The sequence below is a fragment of the Lytechinus pictus genome, chromosome 17, assembly GCF_037042905.1.
Source record: "Lytechinus pictus isolate F3 Inbred chromosome 17, Lp3.0, whole genome shotgun sequence".
Classification (NCBI taxonomy): domain Eukaryota; kingdom Metazoa; phylum Echinodermata; class Echinoidea; order Temnopleuroida; family Toxopneustidae; genus Lytechinus; species Lytechinus pictus.
Window position 1 is genome coordinate 18,354,253 of NC_087261.1, and position 8,937 is coordinate 18,363,189.

General features: G+C 36.5%; 1 pseudogene; it reads right to left on the reverse strand.

Moving 5' to 3' along the window:
- Positions 1 to 6,082: 6,082 nt before the first annotated feature.
- On the reverse strand, positions 6,083 to 7,082 carry LOC129280194 (uncharacterized; annotated as a pseudogene).
- Positions 7,083 to 8,937: the final 1,855 nt, after the last annotated feature.

Here is an 8,937-nt window from a genome sequence, read left to right on the forward strand (position 1 = left end):
TAGTGTATACATAAGAGTGAGCTGTACATATAGAATAGAAAGTTAGGATGAAAAGGGTGAATATAAATGAGGGGTGTTCTATTAGAAAAGGGGGATGATTCCTGAATAAGAGTGGATAGAAATAAAAGTACAAAATCAATCCCTACATTCGTATTGATGTTTAGTATACATGTATTATTGTTTATTACATGCACTTTGCATTTGATTATATGATTTGTGGAGAAATATTGAATAAACTTTCCTTGAAAAAAAAAAGAACAGTCCGCATCTACAAATGGTCTGTATATCTCCAAACAGCCTGTAAACACATTAAAGCACATTGGTAAACATGTATAAACAACAAGTATTCTAGCACTCAGACTTGATGAAATTCGACTGAAGCAAGTTCCGATCCACGTGGAACTATAGGCGGATGGTGCGGATGCCGGAGGACGCCGACATGCGCAGACACTAGCGTAACTTATCCGTATCGTCCGTAAGTCATCCGTAAGTCGTCCCTGACATGTGTTAGCGGATGGGCTTATCCGTATGTTATACCCGTAACACCCATAACTAATCCGCATCGTCCGCAGAATATAGGTAACTTAAAGTTCAAATTTCCGTTATCGAACAGTCACACGACCATGTTACGGACCTGCGGATGCCTGGGTATATTTGGATAATAACAATTACGAAAATTCGAGCAAAAGTTACCTATTCTGCAGACGATACGGACTATTCACGGATGTTATGGAGTATTTATGGATTTTTCGTATGAATAAAGGATGTTACGGGTAAAACATGCGGATGAGCCCATCCGCTGCGAACCCGCTGACACATGTCACGGACGACCTACGGATGTAACGGATGACTTACAGACGATACGGATAAGTTACGCTCATGTCTGCGCATAACGGCTTCCTCTGGCGTCTGCACCATCCGCATATAAACCCACGTGGATAGGAAATTTGCTTTGAACAGTCGCATTTCATCAAGTCTGAGAGCTAGAATATTTTGTATTGACAAATAATAATAATAATATAGAGTATTTATAAAGCGCCAAATCCACATTGATTATGTGCTCAAGGCGCTGACTTATACTTGGTATATTATTATTACCCCGACTGTAGCTAAGCGGCAATATAGGCGCTAAAGCGTTCAAGGAATAAATCCTACCGGGTACCCATTCACCTCACCTGGGTCGAGTGCAGAACAATGTGGATACATTTCTTGCCGAAGGAAATTACGCCATGGCTGGGATTCGAACCCACGACCCTCTGTTTCAAAGTCCGAAGACTAATCCACTGGGCCACAACGCTCCACAAATGTTGACCATAATGTGATTTGATATATTTACATACTGTTTGTAGATATACAGACTTTTTTTCTTCAAAGAAAGTCTTTATTTTTTCCACAAATCATGTAATCAAATGTAAAAAAACATTTAGTACATTACAAAAAATATGATGCATGTATAGAAAACAAAATAAAGAAAAGCAAAATTTAAATAAGTTCGATGTGCAGTTGTACAATAAACTTCTTTTGTTGCGTGTTCATAACGCGTTCTATCAGGCATACTGACATTTCAATTTATTTTGTAATGATGAAAACAATAAATACAACTTTAAACACCTAGTAGAAAATGTAGAATATAAAGTATCAACATTAAATGAAGAATCTCCACCTGGTATGCCGCGTATACAAAATCAGTAAGAGATTATTATTTCCCTTTTGAGTGTGTATTTTTGACAATCATCCAAAAATCGATAAGTGAGGGGGCAATCCGAGTATTAATGTTTCACATGCAACTGTAGTTGACACAAATTGTGTTTTCATTGAAAATCGGGTGCAGTATGTATCCCGCAGGAAAGTATTTGGAGACAAGGGTTAAGATTTTTCCCCCATATTTGTTTTCACATTTACACTGAATGGCTGACTAAACCATGTGATATTTCTACTGCGGTTTATTTTTTTCTTTCCATTTCTCTCTTGTTCTTGGTGTCTTCTTTCCTTCTATTTATATTATCGTCATGCCCCCTATATTCTTTAGAGCATCGTTGAAGGGGAGCCGCATTTCGGTATGCGTCCTCGACGATTGCGAGACTCTACCGCGACGGGATTTGTTTGATGATGGCGGGGGGGGGGGGGTTGTTGTTGTTGTTGAATATGATGGCGCTCTTCAATCTCTCCAGATTATACGCGCCAGTCATTTTCGTAAGTAGGACGTCGTCGGCAAAGGCGGTCCATACGACGTTGAACCATTGGTGACGATTATATGACATATTAATATAGATTAGTCACCCATCCACCTATTATATTAGTAGGTCCTACAAGATTAAACATCTTCGAGGAATAACACTTCAATACAAATAGAGAAATTAAATATTGCGCGTGCTAAATGATTTTTCGTGAAAAAGGGCACACCAGCTAACCAATCGGCTACTAGTTATATATTTATAGAATTTCTTAAAATATTCGTCAAATAACAATTCAAATGTGAAATCACATACAATTCCACGTCCTTCTTATTATTGTGTCTTGTCTTTTCTTAGTTTCTTATTAATAACAATTTTAAATCCTTATTCTATGTCTTGTGTTTGAACGATCTCACTGCCGTTAACATCACAATGTGAGGGAATCCATTCAAAATTAATACAGATATCTTAAAAACTGAGTTAATGAATTTTAAATAAAATTTCATTAACAATGGTGCATTTTATGAAATATGAATCTCGCAAAAAATTACAACTGAACATGGTTTATCAAAGGAGTCTAACCACTCAAGTGCCATTAAAATGGCCAGGAGTTCCGCTCTCATGATACTTACATTGGATAACCTGAAATACTTTTTTATTTTATATTGAGGAACATAAAATGCTGCCCCCGTTCTAAAATTTTCCTGTTTGGATCCATCAGTATATATATGTAAATAACCATTCAACACCATTCAAATTCTTTCTAGAACGATAGCTTTCATCTCGGCCGTTAGCATATCCTTTTTTCTAATTATACGATGAGCACAAAACGACACAGGAGGGCGGGACAAACGCCATTCCGGGATTCTTGTTAATAAGTTGTCTTGCTTTTCTACAAGTACCTCATCACTACAGGCTCGAAGTTTGAAAGGTCTTTCCCCTTCCTTCCATTCGTGTCTGTTCGTATGTTCAATAAAAATTTCTCTACTTGGATGGCATGAAGTGCTAAACAACAAATAGTATCTAAATTTATCATTAAACAGTTTTCTCCGAAGATACAACGGTAATTTACCAGTCAAAACTTGAAAAGACTCTAATGATACATTGTATATCGTTCCTGTAATGATTTTCAAAGCTCTATATTGTATAGAGTCAAGCTTTTTCTTAAGAGATGTACAGGCAGAATCATACATTTCACTTCCATAGTCTAAAACAGATAAAATAAGACCTTTGTATATCATCATCAAAATGTCATACCTATTCCCCAAGGACGTACCCGAAACGCAACGTAATAAATTTAATATTTTCTTACATTTATCAATAATCGCATTAATGTGGCTAGACCAGGTTAGTTTCGAGTCTAACCACATACCAAGAAATTTGAACTGCTCACAATGAGGCAAACCATGCCCATTTATTTTCAAAGTAATATCTTTCTTTTGTTTATTGGTAAAAACTAAAACTACAGACTTTGTGTGAGAAATATTTAATTTCCATCTCCAGCACCAGATTTCGATTTCATGGAGGGCTTCTTGCAGCTTTTGGCGAACCAGATCTAAGTTTGAGCTAGTTAACCAAATCGCGATATCATCTGCATAACATGATAGTTTTACTCCACTTTCTTTAATCTTTAAGTCATTTAACATCAATTTAAAAATAACAGGACTTAATGAGCTCCCTTGCGGGATTCCGTGCTCTAATACATACTTTCTGACATACTATCGTTAACTTTCACGTTACAATATCTATTTCTTAAGAAAGCTCTAATAAAGAAAAATGATTTTCCACTAATATCTAACATTGACAATTTTTTCAAGAGACCTCTTTTCCATAACGAATCATACGCCTTTTCCAGGTCTAGAAAAACTGCCACGGTATATTTTTTCTCCTTCAATGCTAAATGAACATCTGTTTCAATCCTGACTAAATGATCTTTGACGCTACGATATTTGCGGAATCCTGATTGAAGTGAGTTTAACGTCTTCTTATTATCTAAAAACAATTTCAGACGGTTTTTAATCATTTTCTCCATGACTTTAAACAGGGTTGATAATAAAGAAATAGGTCTATGGGACGACACTAAACTAGGATCCTTTCCGGGTTTCAAAATAGGTATTTGAACAACTTCATACCACTGACAAGAGAAATGTGAAGTTTTCCATATGTCGTTGTACAGATCTAATATGACATCAAGCGCTATTTGGGGTAAGTTTTTTAACATAATCGCATGAATATTATCCTTACCTGGCGCTGAGTTTTTCAAATCTTGTAAAACATTCTTCATTTAATTCATGTTAAAATCGTCATTAATGCAGTCATCATTCGACATTTCTTTACATAAATTATCTTCATTTTCATCATCATCATGATCATTATTATAAAAAGATCTGTCAATAGACTTGAAAAAACGGGCGACCGCATTAGCCTTATCTTTAGATGCACTAATGATATTGCCGTCAACGATTAAATTGTGGAAAATATGAGTGTTCATTGCGCTATCTCTCATTCCTTTTACTTATTTTTAGATTCACTAATGATATTGCCGTCAACGATTAAATTGTGGAAAATATGAGTGTTCATTGCGCTATCTCTCATTCCTTTTACTTGTTTCCAAACTTTTCCGATATCTGTAAATCTATTCATTTTACTGCAGTATTTAGACCAATAGTCATATCGTGCTCGCCGTTGCACCTTCTGAGCAAACGCTTTCTTTTTCAAGTAAAGTTGAACATAATTTCTATCGTAATATCTTCATAATCTGTTTTTAATATGATTTCTCTCCGCCACCGCTTTTTGACATGCTTCGTTCCACCAGGGAGTTATTTTACCTCTGTTTTCTCCTCCTATTCGCACTCGACGAATACACCTCTTCGAAGCATTCAATATTACCTTAACTATTATATCATATCGTCATTGAATATCCAAATTACATGCCGAGTAATGTCTCTTGTAATTTAGATTAAGTAATTCATTTTTAATTGCTTTTCTATACTCTTCCCAGTTTACGTTTCTAAAACTCCATCTAAAACCTTTATCTGCGTTTTCTTTAATATTTACGTTATTTGTCTGTATTAATTTCATCACGATTGCATTGTGATCGCTGCCAAAGTTATTGGTCAATACTTGCCACTCCATACTACAAGTTAGTTCCTTTGAGACTATAGATACATCCAACATGGAATAAGAACCAAAGTGCGGGTCTAGTTATGTTGGTGATCCGTCATTGAGTAATGCTAGATCATTAACCTCCATGAAAGATTCAACAGTTCTTCCGTTGGAATCAAGCTTGCTGCTCCCCCATAGAGGATTGTGGCTATTAAAGTCACCTAAAATAATAAGCTTCCCTGGTACATTTCTACTCATGAAGTTTAATTCTTCTAGTTCAATCTTTTTACAGGGATTATAATAATTGATAATGGAAATACTGCCTTTCTTTGAAAAAATATCTACCCTTTGATATTCGATTAACTCTTGAACTTTCATAACCTGGAAAGCGATGTCCTTTTTTAAAATACATAGCCAGACCACCTCTCCTACCATCCTGTCTGTTTCTACAAACACAACAGTAATTAGGAATGAACGACACATTAAAATCATTCAACCATGTTTCCTGAATACAAATAATGTCTGGGTTGGAACCCAATAAATTATTATCAAAAAGAGAAGTTAGAAAGTCCGACCCATGCGAAACCATGCCTTGAGCTTTCCACTGGACTATTACTAGATCAGAGACAGACTGTTTTATTTAAGGTAGCGCTTGACCATTTCCAAGGTTATGTCTGTCTTTAAGAAATTACGACTAGCATGTACAACAGATTCCAAAAACTGATCATCGTTTTCAGACTGTGGTAACTTACGTATCACAAATACATGTAGAATAAACATAATGAAATCCAGGGGTGCTACACTCATGTGTTGACAGTATCTTTATTTTGGTAATTCGAATCAGTTCCTTGCCCTGACTCCTTATCTCTTTCCCGCCTTCCTTCATTGTTCCTTTGTACTCGGATTGGGCGCGGAATCTTTGATTGTTGGATCGATTCGTGGTCAAATGCCATTGAATTTGAAATGGGACCAACATTCTTTAGCTTCCTTTGAGTGTTTTCTTTAGTGTCGCTCGTACTAATGATCTTACTTGCCTCTTCCACTATTTCATTTGTTTGAGTGCGATACACCCTAGTCGCTTGTGCGTATGTAATGTTTTCCTTCAATTCAACCTTTTGTATTTGTTTTGCCTCTATGTAAATTTTGCAACCTTGATACGCCGCCGAGTGTTTATCTCCACATCTAAAGCATTTTCGATTTTCCTTTTGTGTGCACTTTTCAAAATCATGTTCCCCTCCACATCTCACTCAGCGCAATTTACCCTTGCAATTTTCCTTCATGTGCCCAAAAAGTTGACATTTGTGACACCTTGGCACCGGTGGACTAAAGTTGTCCACACGTTTAAGCTCATACAGAAAGTTTACTGTCTCGGGTTTATTCTTGCCTTTGAAGGTGATGAGAACTGATGGGGTTGGTATTATTTCACCATTGATCCTCTTCATAAAACGCTTAGCATGAATTACCTTCTGATCTTTCAATACTTCTGCAATTTCCTCATTACTTATCTGTGTATCTATTCTATGAATAACACCTTTCGTTGTGAAATCTATTATCTCCATAACGCGTTGCTTTAACGTCTATACCAGCAAGCTTGGTTAGTTCCAACAATTTCATGACTTGTATGTCATTCTCACATTTCAAAATCATCATATTTTTCACTTTCTCTTTCCCATTCAGATCGCCTACCAGATTATGAATTTCTTTGAACACCTGTACTGGGTTTGCTCTGCAAATATTCTTATTTTCAAGGCCAACAATGACTACCCTCCTGCTTGAATGCGTGGGAGTAGAGAATGTAGGCATTTTACTGTTCTTCGTATTTAGAGTATTATCGCTATTGCTCCTAACCCTTGCCCTTTTTCTTAGCCGATCGGATAGAATTTCTATTGATCGCCGTTTTCCAAGAACAATTCGATTCGTCATAACTGTCCTCATCATGGACAGTATGATCATCGGAAGAAACCACTAATTCATCTGGCGCTTGCCTAAATCTATTACTCGCTGCTGCTAAATAATCCTCTTCGCCCGAGGATATCGAAATGTTATTCGCAATAATTACTTATTTTACAAGAACATAATAATATGTAGGCCTATTGATAAATTGAAATTAGTCTCTTACCCGTTAAGAGTGCATGTCACCATGGGAACGGCTATATGGTAACCCAAGCCTCCAACTCCGCTCACTACGGCAACTGGACTGTTCAATCCTCGATCTACTACAACTGGAGATCAATCAGAAATCAATTCCATTCAACAGAAAAGGGGGAGCAGGCCGATGGACTGGAAGTGGCTAGGAAGCGGCACAGATGCCGGTGAGGAGCCGGGTGTAGCCGACTTAAATTTCCCGCCAAAACGTCTATGTGAAAACAACACTGCTGCAGAGCTCCTGTCAAAAGCGTCCGCTCAGCTTGGGGCGTTGTGTTTATTCCCCTATTGTTGATTGGACAGGCGGTTGACTTAGAGGGCGTTACCTTGTCATTTTCTGTACGACTGATAGTTCTCGGTGTTTAAGTATATTGTTCCATCTAAATAGTCCACACCCTTTGGGGTCTTTTTGACAGTGATTTTAAGCCCCATTTTTGAAGACTTTAATCAAGTCTGTTCTGGTCATGTATGCTCTGCTACCCGACGACCCGCTTAGGGAAGCGAGGCCGTCGCGTCGTCCCTGTACAAAACCCAAACTGAAAACTTCAAAAATTACAAAATAGATATGCGAGATTAATATTAAATACGGATTATAACACACTTCTTACAACCGTAAATTGGCAACCGTTTAACAAAGATTAAAATATCACTACTGTTTATTATTATTCAAAATAATTAATATAAAAGCCCCTAATTATTTAAAATCTTTTATAACTTATCGCACCTTTAAATATTGTAACCGCTATGCACTTAATTCTCTCCTCTACTTTCCATTCCCCAAAACTGAATTTAAAAGAAAGTCCTTCTCTTATAAAGCAAGCTCCCTATTCAATAAACTCCCATTTTCAGTTCAATCCACCAATTCTATAAATTCTTGTAAACGAGGTTACCAATTAGCCAAACATTTATTATAACAAAGTATTTTCTAGTATTCCTTCCTTGTTGTTTGTATTTTTGCTTTTTTTTTTTGTGTTCATTTTATATATTACAACTTTTTATGTCAATTTTCACTTGTATTTATGTATATATTATCATGCTCATGGTCTATTTTATGTTTGTAAAGGGGGAGGGCTTCGTTTTAAAGCAGCTTTATAACTGAATCGAACTACCCTCCACCTTATTTTATCATTTGTTATAAAACATGAATAAATAAATAAATAAATAAATAAATAAAACACCGACTATGAAATGAAATGGGAAGTAGAAAAAAAAAAAAAACGTAACGAAACAGAAGATTCGAATCTGTAACCTTTGCCTTAAGAAAAATACCTTCTCTTCATGAACAAACACACCCTCAGCAAAAACAAAACAAAAACAAACAAAAAAGAAAACGGAGCTAATCACAAAATGCAGACACTCAAGTCCATTCGATCCTTTTTCATTCTTTGAAAACGGACCATTGCACGCCACATTAGAAAAAAAAACTCACTCGGACATCTATTCAGACCGCATCTTCTCGTAAAACCCCGAGTGGCAGAGCGTCCAAGGCACGTTCAATGCTCTCCCCCTCCCT